Source organism: Primulina eburnea, chromosome 16, assembly GCF_022965805.1.
Source record: "Primulina eburnea isolate SZY01 chromosome 16, ASM2296580v1, whole genome shotgun sequence".
NCBI classification, from domain to species: Eukaryota; Viridiplantae; Streptophyta; class Magnoliopsida; order Lamiales; family Gesneriaceae; genus Primulina; species Primulina eburnea.
In genome coordinates this window covers 7,453,861-7,464,564 of record NC_133116.1, presented here as the reverse complement: position 1 = coordinate 7,464,564, position 10,704 = coordinate 7,453,861, and positions in this window count along the sequence as shown.

The following is a 10,704-nucleotide window of genomic DNA, read 5'->3' as shown; positions in this document are numbered from 1 at the left end:
GTGCAATGGATTGCACAACTTTGTCAACAGTAGATAGAGCAAAGGTCAACATAGATGGGAGGGAGGAATGACTGACTGGTCGAGCAGTTGTGTTCTTTTGGAATCATTTGAGTTGGCTTTTTTGATGCAGACTGAACTGAAGATCCACCCACTTCCTGCTTCTTGGTATCCACTGGTTCAAAGAGTTTGTGATCATTTTCCCAGAATTTGACCTTCATCTGCAGGGAGATTAGGTTCATATCTAGTTGATTGATCACTGCTACATCATCAAATGCAGTTGAGCAAGATGAGTAATAGTTAGATCTCTGTTCGGCACAAACTGTAGTCGGCTTTTTAATCTTTGGGGATTCACTGTAAAAATCGAATTATGGTAAGATTTTTTATGGTTTTAATGTCATTTTACATTTTAGTATAACTTTTGATAAATTTTAGATGGATATCGTACTTACTAATTGATTATTGGACAATTATTACTAATTAAACAACACCGCCTTCTTTAAAAGCTACATTTTTAACACGAAACCAAATTAGGAAAGGATATCAATCGAATTATGGTAAGATTTTTACCACCCCTATATAAATAAGAAAATATTTCACTCAAAATTTACACCTCAATTTTCGAGTTTTCTCTTTATATTTTCGAAATTTCTTTTCCAAAATTTTTCTGCAGTAATTAAAGTTCTGTCCAAGTTTAGAAAACTATTTCTCTCGCTCAAATGCTCAGATCTGATCTTCACCGTTTATAATATGCTTTCACATGTTTTGAATAACATATCCAAATATCAGTAAAATCCAACGGTTAGTTTTTTGTTTGTAGCATTCACAAAACAATTGCTCAGATTTTAGGTTGGAACAGCATACGTACGAATTTTGTATTCATAAGCAGGTTAAAATGACTTCCAAACTTGATCTCCACCGTTCATAATTTATTTGATGTTCTTATGAACGTATTGTAAAAGTTTAGTCCGATCCAACGGTTCAATAAGGCGCAAGGAATTTATAAGGCGACTGATTTTTGGTAGACGTACTGCTGCGTTTTCGAAGTGTCGGTTGCATGATTATTCAATGGTTTCCGAGTTCTTCACGTTTTCTTCCAGTCTAAGGTAAGTGAGCTTGTTTTAAAATATGTTGCGTATAAATTATTTCGTTTTTGAAAGTTTCGGCCGATCACCGTTATTCTGTTTCTACCATTTTTTGATATGATTATCGTATGTTTTATGTTTCGGCACTATGAGCATTCAACTGGATATTGGTGAGAATCCCAAGATGCATGATATGTTTATAGCCCTTACACGCTGGGATTGTAACCATTATATGGCATCGCCCTCTTAGAGGAGTTAAAATTAGGGACTGATATCAGTAAACAATGGAAAGTAGAGGAATCTCAGTACCTTAGGCAAAATGATGATTATGGTTATGATAATGACATGTCATGGGAATCATGTTATGCATGATATGATGTGTGCTTTTCGAAAATAATGTGTATTTGTAAGGTCCTGTAATTAATTATCCGATAATTTGGCATAATTATAATAATTATTGAGTTGTAAATTAAAATAATTATTTATGCCAAATAGATTCAAGAAGTGTGTTAAAAATATGTATTTTAGAATATCGGAGAATTTAACGATCTAAAATATATATAAAGTTTAAATAACACACGAGAGCAAAATAAATACAAACCGGGATTATTGGGCATGTGTTACTATATTTTAGTAACTAAATATACATATACATACACACAACTTATCTTATGAGAGAGAGAAGAGGAAGAAGCCAATTTCCCAAACCCATTCCCGTAACCCATCTCCATTTTCGTCACTTTCAGCATCTTCATATTGGAGAAGCCATAACTTTCCCTTCCGACGTCGAAATCTCGAATGGTTTGAGGGTTTTGCTTCCTTACTTCAGTAGCTTCATTTTGAACCATGAATCGTTAATTTTTGTTAGGATGGGGTTAAGGGAAAATCGATGAGCTACAATAGCTCGGTTTTTGAAATATTGAACACCGATGAATTAAATCAAGTTTGATATGAAATCAAGCGGAAAACATTCGAAATAATCCTTCGTAGAAACTGAATAAATATTTTGTAAACCATTTAAAATATATGCAAGTTGAATGAGTAAAAATATTTTAGTTGAAGCATTTTATCAAACACTTGGTATGCAATATTTTGGTATTTGAAGAACACATAAAATGCTTCAACAATGCATCCTTTAAAAAGTACGAAAATGATAAGTAAATTCAATAAACAAATAGACACGAATTTGTTTATGGATGCTCAGAGACTTCAAATGCTCCTACGTCACCCCTTCTTCCCCTTGGGAAGGATTCACTAGAAGACTTTGATTTATACAACACCTTGTACAAACCCATTCAGTTAGGACTTACACTAATGCCTAAACTGAACTCCTAGCACTCAAGATTGTAGGCAACACCTCACAATCAGCATATTGTTTAATGTCTCATATGCAAAGACTACATACACAAGTTTTACGTCTTTGTGCAAGACTCACTAAACTAATCTTTGAACTTCAACTCTCTTGTATATGTGTGAGTGATCGTGTGTGAGGAATCTATCAATTAAAGTGTACATCTCAAATGTATCCTCGCACAAGGGCTTGTGCTCTCAACTAGCTGATTTCTTCATGCTAACTGCTCATGCTTTGAATCCACTTCCAAAGCTGCTGTTTGATCTTCAATATGTTGTATTTATAAGCCCCAACAATGATATATACGTTAGACACAAGAATATGACCGTTTGAAAAGTTTCTGTACTGTTTCCGATATTGTAACGGTCAAATTCAGCTTGCTGGGCATTTTCTCGACTGGTCAACTCTGGTCAACTCAACTGGTTCTTCAGTTCAACTGGTCAGCAACTGGTTCAGTTCAGTTGGTCAACTGCTGGTTCAATTCAGTTGGTTGGTCAGCAGGTCAGCAGCTGGTTCAGCTGGTTCAGTTTCAGCTGGTGTGCTGAAATCAGCCTAGCTGATTTCAGTTTGTGCAGAACTTGTAGCTTCATCGTCATTTATCAGAATCGTAAGCTTCGATTCAGACTTTGACTTCTGAAGATGATTTGTAGATCTTCGTCTTATCTTTCCAACGCATACTGAATCGCTTCGTTTCGATAACCGAGCTGAGAGATATGACCAATATACCGCAGCTGCTCAAACCCAACTGATTGCTGTTTTCGTGTGATCAGTTTGGTAGTTGAGCTATCAGTTAGACCATGATAACGTCCGATTTTGCCCAACTTACGTGAAATAAGACTTGTTCCTAATTGAGTTTTCTGATCAGTTCAACTGGCGGAATGTCATTTGAATCATCAAGTTAAGAGATATCATCAAAAAGCCGAAGCTTGCCAGAAATTCAGTTTGTGCAGAATTCAGTTTCAGCTTGCTTCTTGTGTTTGCAACTTCACACTTGAGCAAATATGTTAGAAACACAATAACAAGTTTTGTTAACATCAAAATCAAGATTGCGAACATGATATTCCAACACTTTTGATGCTCGTTTCAGCCCCAATCTAACCCTGTTTCGTGGCTGCTCCTGTTCGAGTTTCTTGTTCGATTTTAGGTGAGCTATTGCTTGGTTTTTTCTTGGTTCTTTGGAGTATATTGAGCAAGGATTTAAAGATTAACTCTTACCTTGTTGTTCCTGCGTTTTCCAGCTGGTTTTTAGTTCGGTTTTTGGTCATGAATAGTCTTTTCCGGCGTCATCTCCAGCGAGCATCACCTTGAAAACCGATAGCGAGTAGTTAAACTCCGATCTTGGTAAATTTTTGCTAATTCCAGCCTTTATTCGTTATATATAGGCTGCCCGGGGTTGGGTTTTTAGTCATTTTTGTCACGCCCCGGGACGGGGGTTGGTTGACACCGGCGTTGCTCTCAAATTTACATTCGAAAACAACAAGCCTCAGAAGTACAGAATGTCAGAAAAACCAGTCTTTTATTCATAATACTGAATGTTCATTGTCTGATACAACTCAATAATAATGTTTTACAGCGGAAATGTAAAACCAATTACAACATCGTCTTAACAAAGGCAGCGAAATAAACATAAATAAGAACTGATAACAACGATCTTCATCACCAGCCCCAAACTGACGTTGCTCCTCTTCTTCTATCAACTCTTCCTCGTTTTTATCTGAGATGGGTTTGGTGGGTGAGTGATATGATTGTCACTCAGTAAGAGGGGGCGGGAATAACTCCCAGTTTCGAAATCGTTTTCAACAGAAACAGTAATATGATAATATACAGAGAACTCTTGTTTTCAGAACAGTAATCAGAATTCAGAAATTACAGAACAGAATTCAGAATTAGTAAGCACCGAGCACGTTAGTGAATTTCATGGCTAAACCGATATCAGTCCCCTATATGTTCTCTCCTCTAAGGGGTGAGGCCAGAATCAGAATCAGAATCAGAATTCAGAAATGTTCAGAATATATATTCCTACCATTAGTTCACTAGGGAGTTTCAGTGCTTCAAAATCAGAAATCAAACATACAGAAACTGAACTTTAAAACAGAATTATCAAACGGATTTCAAGATATTTACATATAAGCCCACTTACTGTAATTTGCTTAAAGTTTCGGTTGAAGTCTACTGGAATTTGGCTGTTCTCGCTACTGGATTTTGCTGCTTGACAAAGGCACTCTTTCTTAACTCGAAATTTAAGTGATAATCTCAAAGCTTGTGTAACCCATTTCAGAGACTTGAGGGTGTTATTTATAGGCCATAATCTGACTGTTACGCTTCCAATTAATGGCCATAATCTGACATTAACAGCCTTTATTCCATGTTAATGCTTCAGTTACAAGTCTGAGCTGAATCAGTAACTGACTGCTGCTTCTTTCTCGCTCTTCTGCTGCTGCTGATTTTTCGTTCTTCTACTGCTGCTGCTGGAAAATACATGTCTGCTGGAAAAATACCAGCTTCTGAATATTATCTTCTGCTGGAAATTTTGCATTGCTTACTGAAATGATTTTGCTGGAAATTCGGGTTCTCACATCCCTCCCTCCTTATGAAAAGTTTCGTCCTCGAAACTTGGCTATACTTGATCTTCAAAGAGATAGGGATATTATGTTCGCATCTTTTCTTCCAACTCCCAAGTAGCTTCTCTTTCGGTGTGGTTGGACCATTGTACCTTGACATATGGAATAGTTCGTCTCCTCAGTACTTGGTCCTTGTGATCCACAATTCGAATCGGAATCTCTTCATATTTCAGCTCTTCATTTAGATTACTCTCGACCAGAAGTGGTCCAGCTTCCAGAATGTGACTTGGGTGAGAAATATATCTCCTCAGCTGCGAGACGTGGAATACATTGTGAATTCTTGACATGTCGGGTGGAAGTGCTAATCTATAAGCAAGTGTTCCCACTTTCTCAAGAATTTCAAATGGTCCGACGTATCTGGGATTCAGTTTCCCAGCCTTATCGAATCGGATTACCCCCTTCATGGGTGACACTTTCACATATGCCTTTTCTCCGACTTCGAATTCCACGGGTCTTCTTTTAAGGTCAGCCCAGCTTTTCTGTCGATCTTGTGCAGCTTTTAACCTCTCCTTGATCACGGCAACTTTATCCACTGTTTCTTGGATCATTTCAGGTCCAACAATGGCTTTTTCCCCTACCTCATTCCAATACAGTGGTGATCGACACTTTCGTCCATACAGAGCTTCGTATGGTGCCATTCCAATGCTGCTGTGGTAACTATTATTGTACGCGAACTCGATTAAGGGCAGATGTTCGCTCCAATTACCACTGAAGTCTAGAGTACATGCTCTCAGCATATCTTCTAGAGTTTGAATTGTCCGCTCTGTTTGGCCATCGGTCTGAGGATGATAGGCCGTACTAAGAGTAACCTTAGTCCCCATAGCTTGTTGAAAGCTCTTCCAAAATCGAGATGTAAATCTAGGATCTCTGTCTGACAGTATGCTAGCAGGAACTCCATACAATCGTACGATCTCATTCATGTACAATGTGGCTAGCTTATCCAAACTATAGTTCATGCGGACAGGCAAGAAATGCGCAGATTTCGTGAGTCTATCTACGATTACCCATATTCCGTCATGACCTTGTCTTGTCTTTGGTGAACACACAACGAAATCCATAGAAATATACTCCCATTTCCATTCTGGAATTTCTAGAGGTTGCAGAAGTCCACCAGGTCTTTGGTGCTCTGCCTTGACTTGCTGACACACGTGACACTTGGAAACAAATATTGCCACGTCCTTCTTCATTCCACTCCACCAGAAATTTTTCTTCAAATCTTTGTACATCTTGGTACCGCCCGGATGGACTGAAAATTTCGACTTATGTGCCTCAGACATTACTTCTTGTCGAAGACTATCGATGTCTGGTACGCACAATCGTCCTTTCATCCACAAGGTTCCTTTGTTGTCTATCTCGAAATCTTGTGATTTCCCTTCTTTGGCTTGCTCTTTCAGTTTCACCAAAGCGGAATCTCTATCTTGGCTTATCTTGATTGTCTCTCGAAGACATGGTTGTGCTGAAAGTGATGTCAAGATTACCTTCCTCACATTCTTTCGACTTAAAGCATCTGCCACCTTATTGGCCTTGCCTGGATGGTAGTTTATCGTCAAGTCGTAATCCTTTATGAGTTCAATCCACCGCCTTTGTCTCATATTTAGTTCCTTTTGAGTGAACAAATACTTGAGACTTTGATGATCGGTGAACACCTCACACTTGGCTCCATAAAGATAATGTCTCCAAATCTTTAGTGCGAATATCATTGCAGCTAGTTCAAGGTCATGTGTGGGGTAATTTTGTTCATACGGCTTCAACTGCCTTGATGCGTATGCAATCACCCTTCCCTCCTGCATGAGTACACATCCTAAACCTTCTTTGGATGCATCACTGTAGACGGTGTAGTCCTTACCTTCCATAGGTAATACTAGCACTGGTGTGGATGTAAGCTTCTTCTTCAAAGTCTCGAAGCTTTGCTCACATTTTTCACTCCATTGAAACTTAGAGTTCTTCTGTGTGAGCTTGGTGAGAGGTATGGCTATTGAGGAAAATCCTTCAACAAATTTTCGGTAATAGCCTGCTAGTCCCAAGAAGCTTCGTACCTCTGTCACATTCTTTGGTGTAGGCCAATCCGAGATTGCCTCCACTTTCTTAGGGTCCACAGATACTTCTGCTGCTGATATTATGTGTCCCAAGAATGCGACGCTCTCTAGCCAGAATTCGCATTTCTTGAACTTGGCGTATAGTTCCTTTTCTCTCAACTTCTGTAGGGTGAGACGAAGATGTTCTTTGTGGTCTTCTTCACTTGACGAATATACTAGAATATCGTCGATGAATACCACAACAAACTTGTCAAGAAATGGTTTAAACACTCTGTTCATGAGATCCATGAATATTGCCGGAGCGTTTGTTAATCCGAACGGCATCACTGTGAACTCATAGTGTCCGTACCTTGTCCTGAAGCCTGTCTTTGGGATATCTTCTGATTTGACCTTCAATTGGTGGTAGCCTGACCTTAAGTCGAGCTTGGAAAAGATTGAAGCTCCTTTGAGTTGGTCAAACAAGTCATCTATCCTTGGAAGCGGATACTTGTTTTTGATTGTGATCTTGTTCAGCTCTCTATAATCGATGCACATCCTCATGCTTCCGTCTTTCTTCTTTACAAATAGGACATGAGCTCCCCACGGATATGCGCTTGGTCGGATTTGCTTCTTGTCCAACAACTCTTGAAGTTGCTCTTTGAGTTCTTTCAACTCTGCTGGAGCCATTCGGTATGATGCTTTTGAGATTGGTGCAGCATTGGGCACTAGGTTAATCTCAAATTCCACTTCGCGATCGGGAAGTTCGCCAGGGAGTTCTTCAGGAAATACATCCGGGAATTCTTGTACTACCGGAATCTCTTCTAGCGTAAGTGCGGTTTCTTTCTTTACCTCACTTAACATAGCTAGCTAAACTTCTTCTCCACTTTTCATGGCCTTCCAAGTTTGAGAAGCAGAAAGAAGAGTCTTTCGTTCTTTAGTCTTACCATGAAATAAGAGTTTCTCTTGGTGTGGAGCTTGGATGGTTACCATCTTTCTATGACAGTCTACTAAGGCATGATTCTTGGCTAACCAATCCATTCCAAGAATTACGTCGAATTCTACCATGTTTAGTTGAATAAGGTTTGCCTTGAAATTCCGATATGAGAACACTAATATCCCGATATAGAGTGCGAGTTTCTAAAATTCGATTAGCAGGAGTTGCTACTCTATATGGTTCTTCTAAGTTATCAGGCTTAGCTCCTAGCTTCTTGGCAAATCTCTTAGACATGAAAGAATGTGTAGCACCACAATCAAATAACACATAAGCAGGTATATTATTGATCAGAATGGTACCGGCTACGACATCATTTGAGTTGTCCGCCTCTTCTTGAGTGATAGCATAGACTCGAGCATTTGGCTTGTTCTCCCTAGACTTGTTTGAAGTTGTTCCTCCTGTTGGTCCGTTCCTTGGATCTGGAAGAGGACATTGAGCAATGCGATGGTCCATCTTTCCACAACGGAAACAAGCTCCAGAATTCCTACGACATTCACCAGTGTGTGTGAATCCGCAAGTTTGACACTTGACTCCTTCTTTGTTTGATTGAGAAGAAGTGGTTCCTTTGGATGAAGCACTGGTAAATTGGTTGTTTGCAAACCTAGGCCTCTTGAATTGCTGGCCCGATTGGTACTGGCTTGGCTGAGGACGTTTGAGTTTTTTCTCGCCTTCACGCCTCTTAATATCATTTTCAGCCCTGATGGCGGCTCCCATCAATTCCTCAAAACTATTGGGCTCGATAACGGCAAGGGCAGATTGAATACGACTGTTCAATCCCTTCTTGAAGCGATGCATCTTCAAGGCTTCGTCTCCCATGATGGTTGGGGAATAAGTTCCCAAAGAGTGGAACTTGGATGAATACTCCACCACTGTCATGTTTGGTTCTTGAACCAAGTTTTCAAATTCTGACAGCTTCTGCACTCGAACTGCTGTCGGAAAGTACTGCCTCAGGAATGCCTCTCGGAACCTTTGCCAAGTGATAGGTCCCGCCTCTAACATAGCTGGTGAGACTCCTTCCCACCATTTGGCAGCTTTATCCACAAGGAAAGGTGTAATCACCTCTACTCTGATCCTTTGGGGAACCTCAAGTAGTCGAAGATGATTTTCCACCTCTTTCATCCAATTCGGTCCCACCTCTGGATCGGTACTTCCATCAAAGTTTGGAACCCTTGCTCTTCTGAGAGCCTCATAGTGCTGCTTCGTTCCATTCTGAGCTGGAGGTGGTGGTGGTGGCTGATTAGCATTTGGGTTGACAAACCCTTGCAGCGTAGTTGCCACAATCGTGGCTATGGCCATCAAATCGGCCTGACTGAGTCCAACCGCTGGTGGTGGTTGTTGGGGTTGTTGCTGTGCATCCTCATCATTTTGGTTATTGTTGCGGTTGCCGTAGCGAGGATTGCGATTGTTTCTAACTGGTCGTCCGTCCATTTCCTACAATTAAGAAAGTTCTAAGGATGATGGCAGAATAGAGACTAAATAATTGAAGTACAATGATAGAGTAATTGCTCAAAGTTTAAATATGAAACCAATGGATTGAAATAAATTTTATTGATTCCTCAAGAAGTGCAATTACAACGAAACATCGAAATTGAGAACATGAATGCAATGGAACACATGGTAATACAAAGGAGTACTACTGAATATCTAATCTATCCCTTCTCCTAATCCTAACTCCATAGGATCCTCTTCCATTTCTTCTTCCTCTTCTGGTTCCTCTTCAGGTTCATCTTGGTTGGCTATTACTGCTTGTAGATGTTCAATATGGCCATGCAGAACTGCATTCTGGTCTCTAAGAACTTCAACAGTACTCTGCAACTCATGAATATGTGCATCAGTCTGTTCACTATACTGATTATGTTGGTGCACGATTTGGTGATTCTGATCCTTGAGTATTTGGATTTTGTCAAGTAGTGTATCACGTAGCTCGATGAATTCTACCACAGTCTCTTGGGAGGTCTCAAAGTCTTCTTGAGCCTTCCTACTCCTCTCTTCTGCCTCATGCAGATAATGAGCATAACGTTGAACATCACCCTCTAAGTGCTCTGCTCGACGCTCTAACTCATCTTTGTCCAACTTTAGGCAGTAGTTATTCTCCTTAAGTTTCTCTAGCTTCCTCTCTAAGCTCTTAATGTAGCTAGTTTGGTCCGCCATATCCTACATCCAAAAATATAAGGGTAAAGGTTCAGAAATGAGCTCAAGAATATAGGTTGAGTTATAGACAAATACTGGAATGAACAAAATCAGTACTGTCTATACAATAATCAGCAGAAATAGCTCAAAAATTTTCGGTCTCAGAATTCTGTGAAAATTTTACTAAAAATCCTTTACATCAAGAACATGAATGGTACCAAGTTTGGTGTAAAAATACTAAGCCATTTGGAAATTAAAATTCCTCAAAGTTTCAAAAAGTTGGAAACTTTTACGGAAATGATGATATCTCTATCTAAACGGAGGATTTTGGGGTTCGTCGGTGGTGCTAGAACGATGAATCGTTCTAGGTTAGGTTCTCCTCGTCGAGAGCTTTCCAACGCCTACTTTTAATAGTAAAAATTCCTCCTGATCAAAAGTTATGGCCGTTTGAAGTTTGCGCGAAAAACACCTCAACTTCCATGTCATTTTGCGAGGTCTACTGCATTTCCTT